The sequence below is a fragment of the Ornithorhynchus anatinus genome, chromosome 11 (genome assembly GCF_004115215.2).
Source record: "Ornithorhynchus anatinus isolate Pmale09 chromosome 11, mOrnAna1.pri.v4, whole genome shotgun sequence".
Classification (NCBI taxonomy): domain Eukaryota; kingdom Metazoa; phylum Chordata; class Mammalia; order Monotremata; family Ornithorhynchidae; genus Ornithorhynchus; species Ornithorhynchus anatinus.
Window position 1 is genome coordinate 6,754,154 of NC_041738.1, and position 24,580 is coordinate 6,778,733.

Consider the following 24,580-nt stretch of genomic DNA (forward strand, 5'->3'; position numbering starts at 1 on the left):
GGTGGATATAAGTTATTCAGGTTGGACACAAGGACCCATGCAGGGTTCGCAGTCTAAATCACTTCACTTTTCTGTGCCTCAGTTCCCTCATCTGTCAAATGGGGATGAAGACTGTGAGCCTCTCGTGGGACAACCTCATTCCCCTGTCTCTACCCCAACACTTAGAACAGTGTTCTGCACGTAGTAAGCGCTTAACAAATACCAACATTATTATTATTAATCCCCATTTGACAGATGATGTAACTGAGGCAGAGAAGTGAAGTGACTAGCCCAAGGTCACACAGCAGATGAGTGGCGGAGCTGGAATTAGAACCCAGGTCCTCTGACTCCCAAGCCTGGTCTCTTTCCACTAGATGTTCCATCTAGAATATTTTGATGAATTTCATCAGAAACTTTGGGATGCTGTGAAAGACACCGACGTGACTTTGATCATGGGTTAATTTGGTATCAGGGAAAGAGAGAAGAAGTCTGTTTTCTTCAGTTGCTCCAGAGTCAGAGGAGCGGGTCACCTGAGCAAGAATTTAGTGTCTGTTTATTTAAATAGTATATCCAAACAGGCAAAGCTTCAATAATCCTGAAGAACCGAGTCTGAAAACGGGGAACTCTTTTAATCTTTACATGGAATGTCTCATTAAAGACATTCCTGGACCTAATTGGATGATTACAGCTGTGAAGACAGGGTTGCCCTCCAATATCTCTCGGGAACTTTAAGCACTTTAGTTGAGAGAGGTCCTTCTTATTCTATCCTGCCTCTCAGCCTTGGCAAATTAGCCCTGCAGGCTATAGTCTATATAATCGCTTAGTACAGTGCTTTGCACCCAATAAACACTCAATAAATACCATTGAATGAATGAATCAGCAATGTTTTTGCTGCAATCCATTAGTCAACCCAGTATTGTATCTGCCACAGGACATCAGGATGCTTGTAGAGACCAAGTGATGAGTTATCCACTTTGACCTCCATCTTCCTGGGCAGGGAAGCTCCACCTCGGACCTCACCTCCGAATCCCCAACCTTCCCTTTAAAATCTCCTTTTTCTTTAATTAAAAAAACTTTTGGTATGCTATGTGTCTTTACCAGCATGAATTTAGTGCAGTTCAGTACTATACACGTTGAAGGATTTAGGGTTGTTGTTTAGGGTTGTTGCTTTCATCTGCTATTATTGTCTGTTACCTGGCAAATGGTGAGTTAAAATAGTGATTTAGACCTAGTTAGCCTTAAACAGTGCACTTTTGACGATGTCTCCTTTATCATCATCATCATCATCAGTATTTATTGAGCACCTACTCTGTGCAAAATGTTGTATTAACCTCTTGGGAACACACAGTAAAAGCAGAAGGTATGGTCCCTGTTCTCCTGTGCTTGGACTGTGGTCATCAAGATGATGGGTTTATAGCAGCTTCGGCCTGGACCTTGATTTTTTCAGTCCATTTACTATGGTCAGTCAGCAAGCCCGTAGAACCACAGTAATCAAACTAGCAGTTGATAGGAGGGCGATCCCTGTCAGGTTCCTGAATACCGGATTGGGAGATGTGTGTGATGCCATGTGCTCTATGCCAGGCATGCCGCAAAACCTGATGATGCCTCAGTCTCCATTTTGTGAAATAATGCAAATTTTGTATCATCTTAGAGTGTTTCTCTAGGGTCTTTAGCTTTCCAGTCAGATCTGAATGAATTCTGACACCAAATCTGAGCCACAGCAGAGAGCCTCGGTGCTGAAAATGTTGAAATGGACATAGTATTCAGAACCATACTGGACCAGGGGCAAACAAGTTGAAAACTGCACTGACCATTGAAAGATTGGACAAAGGACCATCCTCGGTGAGAGTAGAGCAGGTGTGGCTGAAATGTTATATTTCTAAACCAAGATTAGCAGAACCAAGCTCCATCCAAGAGCTAATCCGAAGCCTTAAGGTCTTTTTCACAGTGGAATATTTTCATATTTGGATCGTATCTCCATGGGACGATTAAAGTGACAAAAATCTGAAATGAAATTCCAATTCCTCTGTAAATCAAATTTATGGAATGGAAGGTGAAGATTTCCAGCACAAAATCAAGGTGTGAATGACTAAGATATGTCTAATAAAAATTTTAAGACTTTCCAATAGCAACATGAATCGTTAATGTGAAAATGGCACGTTGTTGATGGACTTAAATTGGAGGATGCCAAGGATTGGATATTGGTTGAAGCCTGATGTCTCCCGTCAATTACAGCTGGAACAGCCTGTGAATGAAATGAAAGAGATGACAATGCTAATTCAAGGTAAACATTTGCAAAATCATCTCTCCTCGAATAATAATAATAATGATGATGGTATTTGTTACGTGCTTATTATGTGCCAGGCACTGTACTAAGTGCTGGGATTGATACGAGCAAACAGCGTTGGGCACAGTCCCTGGCCCACATGGGGCTCACGGTCTCAGTTCTCATTTTACGGACGAGGTAACTGAGGCACAGAGAAGTGAGGTGACTTGTCCAAGGTCTCCCAACAGACAAGTGGCAGAGCCAGGAACAGAACCCATGACCTCCTGAGTCCCGGGCCCGTGCTCTATCCACTATGTGTTGAAGGAGCTCTGTGAGGGTAGAGATCATGTCTATCAACTTTATAATAATGTTGGTATTTGTTAAGCGCTTACTATGTGCAGAGCACTGTTCTAAGCACTGGGGGAGATACAGGGTCATCAGGTCATCCCACGTGAGGCTCACAGTTAATCCCCATTTTACAGAGGAGGTATCTGAGGCACAGAGAAGTGAAGTGACTTGCCCACAGTCACACAGCTGACAAGTGGCAGAGCTGGGACTCGAACTCATGACCTCTGACCCCCGAGCCCAGGCTCTTTCCACTAAGCCACGCTGCTTTATTGTATCGTAATCTCCCAAGTGCTTAGTACAGTGGTCAGCACACATAAGCACTCAGTAAATACGATTGATTGATTGATTGAAAGAGTCTAGATTTCCACAAAGTCAACATCTTTGATGTGAGGCTATTCACATATGCCTAGTGGGATAATAATCATAATAACAATAATGGTATATGTTAAGCACTTACTATGTGCCAAGCACTGTTCTAAGCGCTGGGGTAGATACAAGGTAATCAGGTTGTCCCACGTGGGGCTCACAGTCTTTATCCCCATTTTACAGATGAGGGAGCTGAGGCACTGGGAAGTTAAGTGACTTGCCCACAGCAGGCACGCGGTGGAGCCGGGATTAGAACCCATGACCTCTGACTCCCAAGCCCGTGCTCTTTTCCACTAAGCTGTGCTGGATAGACTTTGGATACTTCAGGCACAAATATATAACTGATCATTTTTACTGGACACTAGAAAAAATGAGCTGGGGAAAAAAAAAATAACTCTTACCAAAAGGTATTTAAGTGTGCCAAGGATAGGCTTCTAGGCACAGATGGATTAAATGTATTCAGCATACATGTGCATCTGCTGTAGTATGTAACTGTCAGAACTTTGTCAGATTTAAATTAACTGTCTGATTCTATTAATAACCCATCTCACAGTTTCCAAAAAAATCATCTTGAACAGCTGGAATGAAATCTGGCCAGGAACAATAAGTTTGCATGAACAGTTGTGGTTTGTCTACTATGCTAAATGGAGGTCATGGATTCACGAGGCTTAGTCAAGGTCCCTAAAAATCAATCTATCAGTGGTACTTATTGAGTGCTTACTGTGTTTTTTGGATATTTGATATTTACCCCACCTCCAATCCCACAGCATTTATGTACGTATCTTTAAATGATTGATTTATTCACATTAGTGCCTGTCTCCCCTTCTACACTCTAAACTCATTATGGGCAGGGAAGGTATCTGCTAATCCTGTCGTACTGTACTCTCTTATACTGTGGGACAGGGACTGTGTCCAACCTAATTAGCTTGTATAAACTCCAGCGCTTCGAACAGTGCTTAACATATAGTAAGTGCTTAACAAATAGCATTATTATTACTCTCCCAAGTGCTTGAAACAGTGCTCTGCACATAGGAAGCGCTCAGTTTCTCTGATTGAAGGGTTCTCACTCTCTTCTCTTGGTCAACCCACTGAGGTGAATGAATATCGTTAGGTGGGCATGGAGGTGAAAGTGGCTTTAACTCCCACAGACAAAAAATAAACGACGTTGATATTAATGAAGAAAGACTGAGCGTAGTCATTTGCATGGAAGGAAAGGCCACTTTTTAAAAAAGCAAATATTTAGCAAGATGACATTCTTGGAAGCTCTTGTGAATCTCTAATTCAAGATGTCGCAACCTTAAGCCTGCTCTCTTCCCCAAAGCAGTATGGCTAATTGGAAAGAGCAAGGGAGCGGAAACAGAAGACCGGGGTTCTAGTCCCAGCTCTGCCACGGACATACCGTGTGACCTTGGACAAATTACCTAACCTCTCTGAGCCTTAGTTTTCCTCATCTGTAAAAGGAGGATAAGAGACCTGCCTGGATCTGAGCTTATTCTTCTGTATCTACCAGACGGCGTGGCATATAGTAAGGGCCTAACAAATGCAACAATCAGTGAATTAATTCAGTGGTACCACTGGGCTGTGGTATGAGGGAATGGCCTCTGGAGGGAAAGACAATTGATTCAGTTTGGAGACTCCTCATTCTCTTCCACCTTGTTCTCTCCCAGAGTGTGAGAGCATTCATTCATTTAATTTTATTTATTGAGCGCTTACTGGGTGCAGAGCACACAGTGATTTTGGGTGTGTTCAAAGATGGGCCACCAGTCCTCTTGGGTGGATTATTTGGTTTCTTCCCAGTTCTCTGGCCTGACTGTGTATGAGTGACGTGTGATCCTCACTGTATTCAACCTTCTAAGACTTCCTATCTGGCTGGCATCACTGACCATGAACTTTTCCTTCTGTTCCTTTGGGGGTTCACAGCATGGGACCCCTATGCCAAATGGTGGTGTTTCTGGTTTTTTTTTCTTTTCTTAATGGTATTTGCTAAGCACTTACTATATGCCGGGCACTGTACTAAGCACTGAGGTAGATAAAAGCTAATCAGGTTGGACATAGTCCCTGTCCCACGTGAGGCTCAATGTCTTAACCCCCATTTTACAGATGAATAAACTGAGGCACACAGAGGTAAGTGACTTGCCCAAGGTCACAATGCAGACAAGTGACAGAGCCTAGATTGGAACCCAGGTCCTTCTGTCTCCCAGGCAACTACTAAGTTGGAAAAAAAAATTGAATGCCTTATATTGGGCCCATAGACTCAGCTCATAAATTTTCTGGTGTTCTGCAGGCACATTAATCTTAAACTTCTAGTGGGAAGTAAATGTTTATATTCAGAGGACCCTTGCTCTAGCACTCTTCATTTCACTCTCTTTTCCTATAACACTACTGCATTTTAATCTCAGTATTTCTTAGAGTGCACTCAGAAATAACTCTGTTGATTTTCAGTGCATATAAAGTTTATCTTGGCCCAAACTCCTCTCCACTTTCCCCTTCTGTCTTTTTTCCACATCCTCAACCTTTGAAGTACTTTAAATTGATTTGAATCAAGAGATCAAAAGCCCATTTCCAACTGCTGTTTGTTCTGTTTTTCATTAGATTAACGATAGATGTTTAGCGTGTCAGCTCAAGGTGTCTCGGCTGAAGGGGATGAGAAAGACAATACTTTGAAAAGTAAATATGTCCACACCGAGAAACCTCAAATTCAAAATATTTTATGGCTGGTCTATTTTCACGTTGATATTTGAACACATAACTATATACTGTCATTTTTTACTCTATCAAATCTATACAAATGTCTAGGCATCTATGTAGGCTATCTTTTTTAGCTACCACTGGTAGAGAGATTAGGAGGCACTCAACCAGTGGTATGGATTGAGCCCTTACTTTATGCAGAGCACTGATTATAAGGCTTTAGGAGAATATAATCCAGTTGGTGGACGTGATCCCTGCCCTCAAGGAGCTTACTGCCTCCTGGGGGGATGGAAATTAAAAGAAGTAAGAGGTAGGGGAAGCATAGGAGTACAAAGTTATGGACATACATTTTTGGAGGGCGTGAGGGTTGGGTGAGTATCTAAATGCTTAGACGGTAGGACTGAGCGCATGGGAGAGGCAGTAGAGAGGGAAAACAACTTAGTCAGGGCTTCCTGGAGGAGACATAATTTCAGTAGAACTCTGAAGGTGAGGAGAATGCTTGTCTATGCGTATGAATCATGTCCATGTGGGTGGATGCAGCAGTTTAAAAACGCCTATTTTGGTCCACAATCCATTCCGCACTATACGTATGTTAACGTTAACCTTTCTTATCCCCAAACCCTTGGCTCTTCCCATCCTGAAGCCTCTACTAAGGAGAACCACAGCGGGCCAGTTGTTTCTGGCTCCTGTTGTTCTAGACGTGTAAATTCGCCCAGGTGGTTGGGGGCAGGGCGGAGACTGAAGGCCTCCGACCTGATAATCAAGTACCAAGAATGAAATAAAGTCAGTAGAAGTGGCCTAATGATAATAATAATAGTGGGTAGAGCACGGGCCTACCCAATCCCAGCTCCATCGTTTGTCTGCTGAGTGACTTGGGTAAGTGACTTCACTCCTCTGTGCCTCAGTTACCTCATCTGCAAATGGGGATTAAGACTGAGTCCCACATAGGACAGGGACAGTATCCAAACTGATTAGCTCGTATCTACCCCAGAAGTTAGTATAGTGACTTAACAAAACCATAAAATGAAATAGAAAATGAACTCTGTGAATGGTGTCTGCAGGTAAAGCAATTATTCCTCTCTATAGACACGGGGGGCAAAATTAATCAATCAGTGGTATTTACTGAGTACTTACTATGTGCAGAGCACTTTACTAAGCCTTTAGCACTGTACCATGTGTGGGTAGGCCAAGAAGCCCAAAAGGAGCAAGCTGAGAAAGCTTTCAGGAGGGAGCTGAGAAAGGATCATCATGTTTTTCCATAGTCCCTTGAAAAGCCTCAGTACAATCAAACAATGTTATTGAGCAGCTACTGTGTGCAGAACGCTTGGGAAAGAACAATCCAACAGAACTGGTAGATACAATATCCATTCTTAAGAAGTTTTCTCAATAGAGTGGTGGGAGAGTAAAATGGAAAATGGGCTGCACTTTTGTTGGACAATCTCAAGAGACCCAGGATCCTCGAGGCGGCCCACCAAATCTGGATCCATTTCTCCTTCCTCATCTGAGAAGTCACATTTTTATTCCATTCCCACTTCTTGGAAGAAAGGACAACTTAAGCATTTTTCAGAGCTTTCCAGTTTCCAGAAGAGTTTCTCAGCCTCGGTCTCTTGGCAAGACATCTCATTCCACAGAAAGCTCGTTAGGTTATTCTCGAAGCCGTCTGCTTGTGCATATGAATGTAGATTGCTGAGTCAAGAGAAAGAGGTCTAATTAACCAGCCATTTCATTATACAGGAAACACGGAGCTTTTCTTTGGTACTCTACCATTTTGCAAATAGAAGAGGAATTTTGGAAGGCTGCCTATTCCAGGGCAGACTATTGAAAATTCTGAAGTAATGACCATAGCTGTTCCATTTTAGAGTGGGGTCTAAAGTTGCTTGTCCAAGGACAAGCTTCCACACAGCCTATGCTGGGTGTGGTCCAAAGCAAGGGCTGAGACTTCTTTCTGCTTCTCTTTCTCCCCCAGATAACACAACAAAATCAATGATATTAATTGAGGGTTTTGGGTGTGCAGAACATAATACTAAGTGGTTGGGAGAGTACAGTGCAATAGGGTTGATAGACATGATTCATTCATCCAATAGTATTTATTGAGCGCTTACTATGTGCAGAGCACTGTACTAAGCGCTTGGAATGTACAAATCCTGTCCGTAAGAGTTGATAGGTATGAGTCCTGCCCACAAGGAGCTTATAGTCCAGATGAGGAGACGGACATTAACATAAATTACAGATTGGAGAATGTCAGAGTGCAAGGATAGGTATGTATGTGCTGCGGGGCAGGTATGGGGATGAATATCAAAGTGGAAACAGCCATACGAAGGGAAGATTTTAATAAGGTCTTAGAGAAGCAATGAGGCCCAGTGGAAAGACCATGGACCTGAGCATCATAGGACCTGGGATCTAATTCCAACTCTGCCACTTGACTGCCATGTGGCCTTGGGTAAGTGACCAAACTTATCTGGGCTTTAGTTTTCTCATTTGTAAAATGAGGATTCAATACCCATATCCCCTTCTTAGACTGGGAGTCCCATGTGGGACAGGGACTGCTTTTGATCTGATCATCTTGTATCTACCTCAGTACTTAGTAGAGTGCTTAGCATATAACAAATACTTGATGCATACCACAATGATCATTTTCCTCATTTTACAAAAGTAAGGAAGGCTGTAGCATTCCCTTCTCCATCGTTCTCTAAGATAGGTGGACTATCTCATATCTAAGATGATTCAGGTAAGCGGATGGATGGAATCTCTCTAGAAGTCCCTTATGCCATTCATTTTGGATGTGCCCATGTAAGAAGCAGACTTCAGTACTTGTCATATTTCAAGTGACTCCTGGAGATAGAATTAGATTTTTTTAATATTTGGAAAATCCACTGGAAACTACATGCCTTGTCTATCATCATATTTATTGAGCGCTTACCTCCGGTACAGTAAAACAGTGTCGGTAGACACACGGCCGGCCCACACTAGCTTACGGTGTAAACAATGTCTAGATGTAGGAATCAACCCTTGAATTTCTTTTCTAATCACCTGTCTCCCAAGGCACTTGTTCAAAAGACTTGGCTTTGAAATAACTCCTCTTCAGAGTCCATATTTAGAAAGCGAACAGAAACACAGAGAGGTTAAGTAACTCGACTAAGATCACAGAGCGGGCACTGGCTGAATCGAGAAGTGCTTCCAGTTCTCCTTTCTCCAGCTGGTGCTTTTCCCACCACCTGCCATAGAACACATGTTTATTGCCATTTCTCTTCAATCCAGCTGGGGAGGGAAAAGCCCTGGTTTGATGGAGACTTTGAATTTCTAGGGGATTTATCACATACTCTGTGATTTGCAGATAAATGATGCAAGCAGATGGTTGATTTAATGAAGAATAACACAGAACCCTGAAGAGAGCCAGTGTGCATCTGACATATTTTGAGTTAAATTAGAAGCAATGGCCACCTGGTAAACACAGGGCCAGGATAATGAAGTAGGGGGTGGAAAGAAGCTGCGTGACCTAGTGGCAAGAGCACAGTCCTGGTAGTCAGAGGACCTGGGTTCTAATCCTGACTCTGCCAATTGCTTACTGCATGACCTTGGGCAAGTCATTTAACTTCTCTGTACCTCATTTTCCTCAACTATACAATGGGAATTCAATACCTGTTCTTCCTGATTAAGATTGTGAGCCCCCGTGTGGGAAAGGGACTGTGTTCAACCTGTCTTTCAATCCTCTTTATTGAGCGCTTACTGTGTGCAGAGCACTCTAACTCACTTGGGTCTATCCTAGCCCTCGGAACGGCGTTTGACACATAGTAAGTGCTTAAAAAGTCCCATAATACAAAGAAACAAATAAAGAAGGGCTTGTAACTTTGGGGACCTTCCGTTCCACCCCTTCCAAGAATGAGATCAGAGGAGAGAGGGACTATTGTTCTGACTGCTTCTTGGCTTTTAGTCCTCAGATATTCCAGTGAGTGACATCCGTTGAATCTACTGAGTCCAAATCACCGTACTAAGTGCACCAGGGAGAGTAGCAGGACATATATTCCGTACCCTCAAAGTGCTTACAAGCTGCCGTGGGACAGCGGTCAGTGGAGTCAGGGCTTGTTGGGGTGGGGAAAGAGTGATAGTGGGGTATAACAAGGAGCCCAAGCCTCTCTTCCCCCGCCCCACCCCTTCCCACCTCCAATACAGAACCCCTCTTTTCTTAGGGCTCCAACCTCCTCCCCTTCATCTCCTCCCTTTTAGGCCCGTGAGAAACATCTCTTTCAACTTAACCAGATTTAACTTTGATGATGATGATGGTGGTTGTGATGATGACGGTGATGATGATGTTTATGATAATGATGATGATAAAGATGATGACTGGAAATGGTGGACGAAATCAGTTCTTAGACCTCAGGACCAAGAACCCATGGGGAGGAATGGATTAGAGTGGTAATAACAAGAATTATGGTATCTGTTAAGCATTTACTATGTGCCAGTCACTCTACTAAGCACTGGGGTAGATACAAGATAATCGGCCTCGACACAGTCCCATGTCCCACACAGGGCTCGGGGTCTAAGTCCCCATTTTGCAGATGAGGAAAACGAGGCACAGTGAAATGACTTGCCCAAGGTCATACAGCAGAAAAGTAGCCGAACACGGATTAGAACCCATGTCCTCCGACTCTAAGGCCCAACCTCTTTCCACGAGCCATGCTACTTCCCTCTGGTTAAGCACACCACCACTTGCTCATTCTCTCGTCCCTGCCAGGCAAATTGCTGCTAAGGCGGGGATTGCTATGAGCCGGTAGGTAGGGAGAAATGCATGAGATGTTCTTCCCCTTGATTCTATTTATTGCCACTGTTCTTGTCTGTCTGTCTCCCGCAATTAGACCGTAAGCCAGTCAAAGGGCAGGGACTGTCTCTATCTGTTACCGATTTGTACATTCCAAGTGCTTAGTACAGTGCTCTGCACATAGTAAGCGCTCAATAAATACTACTGAATGAATGTAAAGAATCCACAAATGCGGACATGCAAAATCCATTTACAGAGTGACCAGAGCGCCAGGGTTGTGCCACAGCACGACCTGAAAGGCAATTACTTCGGTAACCAATGTGCTCCTCTCAGTCCACGTTAGCTGGCTATTTTGCCGGCGGGGTGGGGTGGGGATTCTTGCTGGGGCTGTCCATCTCCCACAATACGCTAAATGGTTTTTGGGTGAGATCGGTTCTTTGGTCAGACAGCTCACCACTCTTGGCATAATGTCAGAAGGCCGATTCAGAACTAGAACTCAGTTCTTTTGATTTCCAGAACCATGGACCAACAGCAGGGCATAGACTTGACTTTGCCGATTAATTGGAAGCAAATTAGGTAGCTACAGGTAAATTCCCACTCTGATTTAGTGTTGAGTAGGATAGGGTACCCGCATAGACTTCTCTATTCCCAACAAACTTCAGACACGGTCTCCTAGCTCAAAACCAACTGGATTGAGCTCATTTATAAACTTGTTTGCGCCTCCATGCTGATATTTCCGACGGGATCGCACAACGCCTCTGTAGGGCAGTCCTGCCCCTCAAGTGTTCCTAGCATCGTTCCTCTGACTTCCACCTCTGGATTTCTGTAGCCATCTCTCAATCTCCAGAGCATTAATATTCACCAAATGGGCTTGGCAGGCTGTACTGGCTGAGTCCATTTTCGCCTGAAAGCAGTTCCTTAATTTAAACGTTCAGTTAATATTCTGTACATCTGAAGTATTTTATCAGCACCGGCGTAGGACTAAAGCCATTGAAATTCAATGAGAACTGATTATGGACGAAGACTCTGTTCTCTCCATAAGTTTTCATAACATTGCCGCCGGAGTAAACTCACAGATGTGATTTGTGGAAATGCTTTGTGGGCAAATCCACTTCTTGGCATTTCATCAGTTTGCATATTTAGAAACCGTGACTGTTTTTAAATAAAAAAACCCCCGGACAATATCATTTGAAAAAATTAGTCTAAACATAAATGGAACTTCTCGCCATGGGGTTTAAAGGCACTCAGTCATCTCTCTCCTCCTACATATCCTTGTTCTTTTCCCATTTCAACCCAACCTGTGCCCTTTGTTCCTCTGATCATGATGATCACTGTGGCATTTGTTAAGTGCTTACTATGTGCCAGGCACTGTACTAAGTACTGGAGTGGATACGAAGTCCCTGTCCCACATGGGGCTCACAATCTTAACCCCCATTTTACAGTTGAGGCACAGAGAAGTGAAGTGACTTGCCCGAAGTCACAAAGCAGACAAGCAGACAAGGTCACACGGCAGACAACTCCGTTGCCCATCATACCCAACAGACCACTACTCCCCTCATCTTCAAAGCCCTACTAAAATCATTTCCCTTCCAGGAAGTCTTCCTTAACTTACTCCTCATCTTCCCATTCTGTTCTGTCTCTTTCCTTCATTGTCTATGCATTTCCATCCCTACCCGCTTGAGTACTTTGAAACTTACAATCTAGTTGGGGAGACAGTGAAAAAATGAAAACAGGAGAAGCAGGATATATGGCCATAAGTGCTCCAGGTATAAAGGGGAAAGGTAAGATTCTCGTGGGCAGGGATCATGTCTACCAACTCTATTGTCCTCTCCCAAGCACTTAGCACAGTGCTCTGCCCACAGTAAGAGTCGATTAATACGACCGATTAGTAAATTCCAGCATCCTTTGCATGATGATAACAATTGTCCCAAGACTTTGTGCAAGACTTCCCCTCTCAGGGTCACCTCGAGAGTTTCCAGTCCTCTACCAGTCTCGGCTACAGGAGGGAGACTCAAGCAGAGGCATATCCATTCCATTCCTAGCTTGGGCCGTGGCTAGCGAGTGGAAGGGCATCTGTTACAAGTCAAAACTCCCCTGTGCCCGGGCAGCAGCGGCATGGGAGAGAGTCGAGGGCGGAGACTCAAGTTTACTGCGGGGAAGGAGGCAGTGGTAAATCACTTCCGTATTTTCACCAAGAAAACTCAATGGATCCACTACCGGAAGGATTGCAGATGGAGAGAGGGGCGTTCTGGGTGAGATGTGTCCGTGGTGTCGCTATGGGCTGGAAACGACTCGACGGCATAAGACAAGACCGTTCCTGGTTCAAATCAGTGGGGCATCCAGTCGAGGCTCCTTCCTCCAAGTGACAACAGATTCGGAAGAACCGCGCGCTGGTTTCCCTTCACCTCCATCCTCATGGCTAGAAATGGACCATGTAATAGCCTCCTTAACTTGTTTCTCTAATAAATTCTCATGGACTTCTCTAAGGAATGACCTCAAGATCCTTCTTGAGTTCTCTAACCTCTAACAGTTTATTCTACTATCTTTGTGTTTCCCTCTAATATCTCTTTACAAACTTCTTGTCCATGAATTTATCAAAATATTCTACTGAATATTCTAATATTGATTCTACTGACCTCTTTGGTCTTTCCATGTTCCATATCCTTAGAAGACCAACATACTCAGAGATTTTCAGAGGAAAATCAGGGGATGAACAAAAGCTTATCTTAACTGTGGACAGCTAGATGTGGGCACACTAAATCTGCATTATTGTTTATCTCTGCTTTTCTCTCTTTGAATCCTCTTTGAGAAGCAGAGTGGCCTCAAGGAAAGAGCTCAGGCTCGGGAGCCAGAGGACCAGGGTTCTAATCCTGACTCTGCCTCTTGTCTGCCATGTGACATTGGGCAAATCACTTAACTTCTCTGTGCCTCAGTTACCTCACCTGTAAAACGTGGATTAAGATTATGAGCCCCATGCGAGACAGGGAATGTGTCCAATCCACTTATCTTGTTTCTAGCCCAGCGCTTAGTACAATACCTAGTACATAGTAAGTGCATAACAAATACCATGAAAAATGAAACCAAAAACAAAAACTTGATACGCGAATGTTACTACTTCTGACATGTGTACAGTGCTCTGCACACAGTAAGCACTCAATAAATATGATTGAATGAATGAACGTATTCTTCCTGAAGCATAGAATAATAGGAAAGGAGTGAATCATGAGTCAGAGGTAGGAGAGTCAAAATCGAGAATCACTGAAAGGGTGGGCTTCGGAGGAAAGGAAAACGTGAGCTGGGGTGCACTAAGAGAAGACCGAGTGGATAGGCAACAGGTAGAGAGCTGATAGAATACTTTAAGCTCAGAGCTTCAAACTCAGGAGTTTCTCTTTAATGTGAAGAGGGATGGCTAGCCATTGGAAGTATGAGGAAGCCGCTATCAGAGTTTCCGGAATGGATCCTAATATATAAGATGTGAGCCTATAGGAAAATGTACACCCCAACACACTCATTCATGAATAAAACCTCATTTTCAAGGAACCTAACTCAGTGGAGTCTGAACTGGACTTTTGGAGAGTATGGAATTAGAGATTTACACGATCTTCACTTCTGGCAAAATCGTTACCCAATAAGTTTGCTTCACTCTGGCAACTGAAGAATCAATATAATCTTATAGCTTGACTATATTCAATAAAAACACAAGCAACATCCCCTTGGACTTAAGAATTTCCAATTAGTTGAAGAACCAGACAGCCATCAAGACTATTTTCTCAGTGGGGTTTAATGCATCTTTCTAGGACTGCTTCAGTGAGAATTTCCTGAACGTGGTTTCAATGCTTGGCCCTCCAGCTAACTACTGAATAGACTCCCTGTTTTATTGTCAAACCCTCCATAATGGCATTCAGACCTGAATTCATTACAAATGTGTATGTGAGTGGGAGAGAGAAAGAGACACAGAAAAAGAGAGAAATGAGAGAAAGAGAGAGAGAGAGAGAGAGAGAGAGAGAATGTGTTTGCGTGTGTTTTTCCCTAGGGATTTTCTATGTACATCTCTGTGCTGAGTTCAGTCCCCAAGGGATAATTCTGTTAGCAGGGGAACTGCTGTAATTTCATTGACTTTTGTAAACAAAATAATTTGCCTTATTAGCGATCCTGATCTTGGAATCATAAGTTATGACTGTTGTTTTAAATGTAAATATCCCCGTTCTGCTCCAGTGCTTTTTGGGGTTTTTTTTGTTTGTTTGTTTTAGTGGGCCATTCTCTCCCCACAGTTCACCCAGCAGGATAATTGTGTCTTATTGTTTAGATCAAAATAGTTCCATCACATAAACTGTAGAAAAAAAAATAAGATTTTTCTGGGAGAGAGAACTGCCAGGGGTGATTTCTTAAGACTTCACATAATCTCACTGCAGGAAGATTAAAGCAAAAGTAGCTAAAGAAACTCCACAAGCACTTCGAGGTTTGGAAGGTTGATTCACCCTTCTGTGGAACCAAGTCAACGAGAGGGTGAGAGGGCAGGCACAGATTAGAGGCCAAAGAGACATTTGGAGAAAATTCTCCCATCCCTGAGCTCTGCAGTGTGATGGCGTGGTGTTCGTCCATTAGCATTTTCATTTCGCATCATGCCACCCTGCTCTGTGCAGAAGGATTTGGCTGTTGCTTTTGTTTATTGTGCGAGCGACAACTATGGGAGCATTTTCATGATGTGAAAACACACTGTGAAGTTGGGAATACAAGGCGACATTTATACCCCAGCCCAGAGGAATGTTTGGCTGCATGGAGAGACACGTCTTTCTTTGCTAACATGAGCCCACATTCATTCCTGATCCAAACACACACAGAATCGCTTTATGATCATAATAAGGTTACTTGCTTTAGGCCCGTGGACTGAAAATGTTGAGCATGCAGCTTTTTTGACAGGCTCCATCTCGCCTTTCTGGGGGCAACAGTCCATCTTTCGTTTAATGATGGAGGCATTTCTTGGATTTTGAGGAGTTCTGGAAATAGAATATGCTCGGGGACTTATGGGTGAGATCTACCTCCAATCCTCTCTTATACCCCTCGGTCTTATACCTCTCTATATTGTAAATTCTAGATTGTAGACCCTAGACTCTAAGCTCGTTGTGGATAGGGAACGTGTCTATCAACTCTGTGATATTTCACTCTCCCAAGTGTTTAGTTCTCCATACAGTGAGTGTTCAATATGTACCATTGATTGATAATTCTAATTTCTGACAGGGAACAGGTTAGGCCAAGTGACTAAATTCAATGGTTTATTCTGCTGTTATGGGAATTCTTAAAGCTCCCAGGGGTCAGGAAACTATAGCCACGAAGGGTGAGACTCTAAAGGGAGGCAAATCTCTGCTGAAGATTCTCATAAAAAGGGGAGGCATGGAATTCTGTCTAGAGGCAGAGGAATGGACTAGGTGACATTTTCGGGTCCTTCCCAACTCTGTGAACCACGACGACGGGGAATTTCCTTTATAGAGAAAGCAGCATGGAGAGCACTGTACATCTGAAGTCTCGATCCCTATCTTTACTCACTTGCAAGCACTGCTATGGCCAGGTGATTGACATCAGTACTGTCTTTTGGGCCTCCAACTTTTCCAAATTATTTGCACCTTTACGCCTGTTCAGTGGACCGTTTCTTCCTTGAGTTCCAGCCAAGGAGGAAGTTCTGAGCATTTAAGCCCCGAGATCTCATGGTGAATTTGTAATTTGAGGAAACAATCATCCTGTTGAATTGGATTCCTCCCTTTAAATTACCCTTCATACGTTAGGGGAGGCAGCCAGCACATTTATTCTAGTGAGAGAATAATTAATTGTGCAAGCCCTGTGAAAATACAGAAGGGAACTCTTCTAATGGATTTACCAAGCAGATAGTGGCCAAAATTAAAAATACTCTTTCTCAACTTTCTCTCTCTGTCTCTCTCTCTATATATAATAGAGAGGGATTCAAATAACTGAGGTAACCAAAGGCACACAACTTATCATTAGCATTGGGGAGCATCCTTTGTGCAGTAAAAGTGGCTACAGTACAGGTCTTTTTTATGGTATGTGTTAAACACTTACTATGAGCCAGGCACTATACTAAGCACTGGGGTACTTACAAGCTAATCAAGTTGGACACAGTCCATGTCCTACATGGGGCTCTCTGTTTTAATTTCCATTTTACAATAACTGAGGCACGGAGAAGTTAAGTGACTTGCCCAAGGTCACACAGCAGACAAGTGGCAGAGCCGGGATTAGAACCCAGATCCTCCGACTCCCGGGCCCATGCCGAGTGCTAAATAAAATAGGTTCCGATATTCTTGGAGTTTACTCCCTCACTGGATCTTCTCCATCTCCAGCGATTTAGTTCTATATCAGTGAATCTACCGGTGGCATTTTTGGAGGGATGAATGAGTGCAGAGCACTGTACTTACCCTTTGGGAAAGCCTAGCAGAAGTGAAGCACAAGTTCCCTGCCTTCAAGGTAGACCAGAATGATGCATCAATGGTGAAAAGGGTAAGGGGACTAAGGGATAGCAGGAAGAAGGATAGAAGGCGAGAGGAGAGAAGACATGAGATGAGATGAGATGGGAAGCAGCCTGACCTAGTGGATAGAGCACAGGCCTAGGTATCAGAAGGACCTGAGTTCTAATCTGGCCTCTGCCACTTACTTCCCGTGTGACCTTGGGCAAGTCATTTAACTTCTCTGGGCTTCAGTTCCACATCTAGAAAATGGGAATTAATACTATGAGGGAAAGAGCACGGGCTTGGGAGTCAGAGGTCGTGGGTTCTGATCCCGGCTCCGCCGCTTGTCCGCTGGGTGACTTTGGGCAAGTCAAGTGACTCCTCTGTGCCTCAGTTGCCTCATCTGTAAAATGGGGATTAAGACTGTGAGCCCCACCTGGGACAGCCTGATTACCTTGTATCTCCCCCAGTGCTTAGAGGAGTGCTTGGCACATAGTAAGCGCTTAACAAATACCATCATTATTATCATTATTACCCTGGACATGCACTGTTTCCCACCTGATCAGCTTGTATCTATCCCATTACTTAGTGCAGTGTCTGGCACATAAGAAGCGCTTAACAAATACCATTAAAAGAGAACTGGATAAATAAGTGAATGTGCAAATAATTCTATAAACAAAATGTGCATCCATACACAAGTGCTGAGGATAGGAACTTGGGATGTGAATGCTATTGACAGTGTCTCACTTTTGGAAAATGTATCTGATTTAATCATCTTTCAACTCCTCCAGTGTTTAGCACTGTGCTTGGCAAAGAGTATGTGCTTAATAAATGCAATCATCAACCTCTCTGGAGAAGCGTGTGCAGGGCCAGAATGTTTTAATTTTTTTGGCTCACAAACACATCACCAAAGATGCCACCCTTCGCCCAGTCTTGTAAATCTTTCATTTATATTTTTTGAGCACTTACTGTGTGCAGAGCACTGTACTAAGCACTTGGGAGAGAGTTGGTCCCTGTCTATAATGAGCTTACGGTTTCGTGTTGCTTTTGAACAGTTAAATGATACCGACAGGAATTTTGCACTGCTAACCGGAAGTGCGCTTGCTAACGGGAAATGACCCCTCAGGTATTTTACTAGCATCCTTTGCCCTCACTATCTTGGCCCGGGGACTCTCTTATATCAGACAGACAACAACAGTAGCTGTGATATAAACTGTAATCTCTACTTACACGATGGAACTCCCTCTCTACGTGTCTCTTAATAATGTTGGTATTTGTTAAGCGCTTATTATGTGCAAAGCACTGTTCTAAGCGCTGGAGTAGATACAGGGTAATCAGGTCGTCCCACGTGAGGCTCACAGTTAATCCCCATTTTACAGATGAGGGAACTGAGGCACAGAGGAGTTAAGCGACTTGCCCACAGTCACACAGCTGCCGAGTGGCAGAACCGGGATTCGAACCCATGACCTCTGACTCCCAAGCCCGGACTCTTTCCACCGAGCCACGCTGCTTCTCCAGCATCTCCACGCTGCGTCTCTTGATTCCGTTGTACTTTGCACCCAGGGACTTCTCAATAAATTCCATCACTACTACCGTAACGGCGACGACTACGGCCATCACAGCCAAATTTAACCGGGTAACAACCTTCTGACTGCCTCATCTCCAGGTTGGTAGATCACTTGCGATGGAGAGCCTCCAACTGTTTAAGCGACACGCGAAGGAAGTTATCAAAATTAGGATTACCTTGAGTAGGCGGAAGGGTCATTTCGGTGGAGTGGAAAGGATTAATTGATCGAGTGGGTTTGGCCTGAATGAAATGGGAAGGTATCTCAATTTTCCACCCCGCTCTGCTCCTAGGAATTGACTGGAGCTCTTGTTCTCACCATCCCTCCCTTACTAAGGAGCCCCTTGAGATCACCGGAAGGATGAGAGGAGATTTAGGACTGGAGGAGAAGTTCGAGAGGGACAAGAGAGGAAGGACGTGGCGGCTGTCCATTAAAGAGCAGCAGGAGACACAGATGGTGTCGGCACCATCTTTAGATGCCAGCCACCGGTGGAGCCCATAAGGAAGTAGGAGTCTCCCCTTTGGCTTCCCTCCTGGTTAGGACCTCTGACTAAGCGCTCACTGCAATCCTGAGGAGAGGCAGCCCACTGGTGAAGCAGACGCTAGCGAGCTTATTTCCAGGTGGGGTAGAGCTTCTCTGTAAGCCTGGCAACTGAAAGACTAACTCACGCCATCTGTCTCTTTAACACCCTCCCACACACCTCTTAAAAGCCGGAGAACATATTTTCTCTTCCATTTTGTCAATAAAATATTGTTCCCCCAGACTGTCGGAGTGCCAGGTTTCGGGTCTTGAGGAAAATCGTGGGGTTTGGGGAGGAACCCCGGAAAATGAGAGGGAGAGCAGAGGGGAAGAGAAGGGAAGAGGCTGTAAAAATATTATGTTTGAAGGCAAACACACACACTACCTGACAGCATCCTTGATGCTGCTGAGGAATTCTCCTTTCCTCAGGTGCAGCGGCTGCAAATTGGAGACTCGAGGATTTTTTTTTTTTTTTAAGTGGAACCAAAATGTGTCAAGCTCTGCTGTGGCTCCTCTGCCCTTTCTGTCCTGTTAATTTTGCTCTCTAGGATGACAGTGAAGAATTGATGTCTAGCATTTCCAACGTCCGGTAGGCTGCGTACACATTTATTAAGATTAATTAAAAAGTAACAAATTGTAAAGTAATAACATTAACAACTGGTGGAAAAAGTGTCGACATTTTGACGGTCTTTTTGAATTTCATTAAAAGATGGTAGTGACAAAATCCCCAGAGACTATTTCTACTTTACTAAAGAAATAGGTCACAGATTCAATTACAGTCACTGAAGCATGGACTCAATCTATCATGGCAAATTAAGTACATTTTAGCAACCTACTTTCCTCTAAAAATTTTATAGACACTTTTGCTGGGAGAAGAAAGGCCTTGGAAAAAGGAATCGTAAAACCAAATCTCTCCTCTGTTCCTATTAGTCTTTCTTCTGCAAGTTCGGCTTATTTACCTTGGGTGGAAGATAGAGAAAATGTGTGAGAAATACCTTGCCCTTTTCCCCATCGATTTCCTTCCCAATTTTACTGTTTAATGATACATAATTTAGATTTGGAAGAGGAAATCACTCTGAATTGCAATCTACTGACATCCATCCAAGCCACTGTTCTGTTATTGAAATCAGAGGGCCCGTGTGGTCAGAACTGTGATGATAATAATAATAATGATGGCATTTGTTAAGTGCTTACTATGTGCCAAGCGCTGGGGTAGAAACAAGGTAATCAGGTTGTCCCACGTGGGGCTCACAGTCTAATCCCCCTTTTACAGATAACTGAGGCACAGAGAAGGTAAGTGACTTGCCCAAAGTCACAGAGCTGACAAATGGTGGGGCTGGGAGTAGAATAATAATAATAATGTTGGTATTTGTTAAGCGCTTACTATGTGCCGAGCATTGTTCTAAGCGCTGGGGTAGACACAGGGGAATCAGGTTGTCCCACGTGGGGCTCACAGTCTTAATCCCCATTTTACAGATGAGGGAACTGAGGCACAGAGAAGTTAAGTGACTCGCCCAAAGTCACACAGCCAAGTGGCAGAGCTGGGATTCGAACTCATGAGCCCTGACTCCAAAGCCCGTGCTCTTTCCACTGAGCCACGCTGCTTCTCCACGACTGCTGACCCCCAAGCCCGTGGTCTTTCCGCTAAGCCACGCTGCTTCTCTTATAGCCAGATCTCAGTATGGCCTAGATGAAAAAGTACAACTGGGAGCCAAGTGACCCAGATTCTATCTCAACTCCGTTCTTCTCCGTTGTATGACCACGGGCAAGTCACTTGACTTTTCTGGGCCTCTCTTTCCTTATCTGTAAAGCTGGCATAAACACCCCTTCTCCCTTCCACTTAGACTTAAATGCTGGGGGGGGGCAGGGCCTGTCTGGTCTGATAATCCCAATGCTTAGAGAAGTGTTTGGCACAAAGGAAGTGCTTAATAAACACCACAATTCTATTATTACAGAAAAATAAATGAAGCGCCTCACAGCCTGTAGATAAGAGTGAGCAGAGGGGAGAAGTTAAGTGGGATGATAACATGGCTTTTGGGCCAGAACCAAATTCATTTTCTGTTGACTTTACAAAGGATCTCTTTCACCAACAGGAGTCATGTTGGCTTCCCTATTGGAAGCAAGGTGATGATGGGGAAACTCCAACCTATACCTTCTCTAATACGTGGAAAGAGGCCGGGCTCGGGAGCCAGAGGTCATGGGTTCGAATCCTGACTCTGCCACTGGTCAGCTGTGTGACCGTGGGCAAGTCACTTCACTTCTCTGTGCTTCAGTTCCCTCATCTGTAAAATGGGGATTAACTGTGAGCCTCACGTGGGACAACCTGATCACCCTGTATCTACCCCAGCGCTTAGAACAGTGCTCTGCACATAGTAAGCGCTTAACAGATACCAACATTATTATTATTAGATGGGTAAGACTATCTCTAAGGTATGGTCTGCCCAGAGATGTTTAGTTTAGGAAATGACCCTTCAGAGAGGGAGAATCTACCCACGTGTGGGGTCGTGGTTGAAAAGACGGATCATGACAGAGTCCCTTCCAGCTGGAGATGTGGGAGAATTCTTCTTAAATTTGGAAAGCAGGGTGGACCACAGAAATGACACAGGATTGGGTATCATGAGAGCTGGGTTCTAACCCTGGATCTGCCACTTGTCGGTTGTGTAGTCTTGTGTAAGTCACTAAACTTATTTGAACTTCAGCATCCTCATCTATGAAATAAGGATGAAATACTTGGTCTTCCTGGTTCCTAGACTGTGAGCCCCATTAGAAAACAGTATGGCCCAGTGGAAAGAACACAGACTGGGGAGTCAGAAGACATGGGTTTGAATCCCAGCTCTGCCACTTGTCTGTTGGGTGACACTTCACTTCTCCGTACCTCAGTTCCCCCCATCTGTAGAATGGGGATGAAGACTATGAGCCATACGTGGGACAGATATTCTGTCTGACCCAATTATCTGGTATCTACCCCAGTGCTTGGTTAAATGCCTGGCACACAGTAAATGCTTAACAAATATTATTATTGTTGTTGTTATTCCTAGGTACAGAGAGTGACTATCTCGTAACTACCCCTGGCATATAGTAAGAGCCCAGTAAGTCGTACAATTATTAGCTGTCCCGAGAAGTTCATGAAAACTCTCAGGCTGCTCCATGCCTTAAAGCCAGTTACAGTAGCGTGACTCAGTGGGAAGAGCCTGGGCTTCGGAATCAGAGGTCATGGGTTCGACTCCCGGCTCTGCCACTCGTCAGCTGTGTGACCGTGGGCAAGTCACTTCACTTCTCTGTGCCTCAGTTACCTCATCTGGACAATGGGGATTAACTGTGAGCCTCACGTGGGACAACCTGATGACCTTGCATCTCCCGCAGCACTTAGAACAGTGCTCTGCACATAGTAAACGCTTAACAAATACCAACATTATTAGGGAAGCAGCGTGGCTCAGTGGAAAGAGCACGGGCTTGGGAGTCAGAGGTCATGGGTTCAAATCCAGACTCCTACACTCGTCAGCTGTGTGACTCTGGGCAAGTCGCTTCACTTCTCTGTGCCTCAGTTCCCTCATCTGTGAAATGGGGATTAAGACTGTGAGCCTCACGTGGGACAAGCTGATACCCTGTATCTACCCCAGCGCTTAGAACGGTGCTCTGCACATAGTTAATGCTTAATACCAACATTATTATTATTATTCTTAAGCCAGGGATGAAGGTGCCTGGCCTCATCTTTCCCCCATTACAACTGAGGTGAAGCAGAGCTGTTTAACCTATTTTACACCTTCATAGACGCTCAGTAGACACAGCAACTTGCACCGGATCGGATAGTCCCAGGTCATGTGTATTTCTTGAGAAGGGCTGCCTAAATCCTATAAATTATAAACATATGTGAATTCCTTAACTCCTTAACAATACTCTAGAAAAATCGCATAGTGGAAACCTATATTCTGGCAGAACTGGGTGTACTGTATTTTGTGCCCACTTGATTCTCAAAAAATACCTTTGGTACTGAGGCATATGGGATTGGATACATCTGTATCACCAACATTATTCATGATTTGCCGGCTTGGCCGTGATCTGGACTCTGTACCGAGTCGGGAACAGGGATGGCAGGTCATGCTTAAAAGGCAATTTTTAGCCACACTGGCTCTTGATGATTCCTGTCACTTTCCTTCGACTAGGGTCCTTCGACATGAGATGACTGTCACTGTTTAGGTTATTTGATGTCAAATTGTTGGTATCTGTCAAAGGCTCCGGAACGGCTGCTATCTTGTCTTACTCACATGGGTGGGTCTGATAATCACCTTTAGAAGGTGCCTGTTACTTTGAGCAAAGAAAGAGGAAGAGAGAACGTGGGCCACAAACAGACAATTCCAAAACAGACAGACAAGGGGAAACAATTCTACTGGGAAAGTCGACCCTAGAGGCTACACACTCCAAGCCCACCCTGGAAAACTGATGACAGCATGTCACCCTGACTCCTGACCCCTTATCCTGTGGTTGCCCTGGGGGGCCTGGGGGAAGCCCTCAGAGTCTAGTCCTGGCAGAGTCCAGCCAGGGTAGATAAGAGGTGTTGGAGTGGGGTCTTTCCAGAGTGCAACTCTCAATCACGCATATTTCAGGGCCACTGAGGAAGCACACACAAATCAAATCCACCACCAGAAGTGACTGCAGCATGACCACAAGGAAACACAAGAATTAATCAAACAATACCATATCAACTCACATATCTGCTTCCACTGCACGGATCCCATCCGGATTTTGGAGAAGGAGGTGAAATAACATTCTGTAGCACAGAACTGTAAGCACTGATATCCCCATGCTGGGAAGGAAGAAGAGCAGAAAGGTAAGAGTAGGACAAGGCAGGTGGAGGGAATTAAATCATTAAGACTGCCAGGGCTAGGGTAGGTGGATCAGAAGGATGAGAAAAGTCAACTCACCTGGAGGGGGAGAGTTGATTCGCTGAGTACCTATTGTATGCAACACTTAAAGGATTGCAGTTGAAATGCAAGTACAGTTTCAAGTGCCTTTTTTTGCTGTTTTTTCCTTCTCCCTTCTTTTATTCTTCCGCCTCCCTTATTACTAGACTTCATTCCCCGTGCAGTAGCTGTGACCCTGTTTTTGGGTGGCGAAGGCTGTGCAAAAAGTGGGGCTTTTCTGTGAATAAATATTGTAATATTCATGGAGCACCTACTATGCGCAGAACACTATACTAGGCTGGGCCCTGACCTCGAGGAACTCACAACTCAGTGGAGTGTCTACGTGAACTTTATAGATGGGGCTCTCTCTGTCCCTCAACTGCCTTTTCCACCGCAACTCCACACGGGGATAGAGATCACCATCCGAAACTCTGCACGGAGAACCCACGGGAATGCCGACAGGTAAACTTTACTTCAGTGTTTGTGGTCCTTGCAGTTTTCTTGTTAATGACTGTTAGTAGTGGTAATTATAATACTTATTAATTCTGCTCCTCCTCTATGAAGCCATGTGGTTTGGGAGTGTTCGAACTGAGTGGAGTTTTCTAAGCTTAGTCTTTTTTTTCAGTTTGTCACCCGTCACTTATTTTCTCAAACCCGGAGCTCGGCAATCGTCCAAATAATCAGTGGGGACACCAGGCAGTAGGCGCTCGGTAGGAATGGCACTCTCGCGAAATTGT

At 44.3% G+C, this 24,580-nt stretch overlaps 1 long non-coding RNA gene across 1 annotated transcript; it reads right to left on the bottom strand.

Moving 5' to 3' along the window:
* Positions 1-1,989: 1,989 nt before the first annotated feature.
* On the bottom strand, positions 1,990-23,956 carry LOC114815089. The gene is made up of 3 exons (XR_003762869.2): positions 23,865-23,956; positions 23,651-23,746; positions 1,990-2,224 (listed from the first exon to the last, which is right to left on the bottom strand). It is a non-coding gene; the product is annotated as an uncharacterized LOC114815089 (long non-coding RNA).
* Positions 23,957-24,580: the final 624 nt, after the last annotated feature.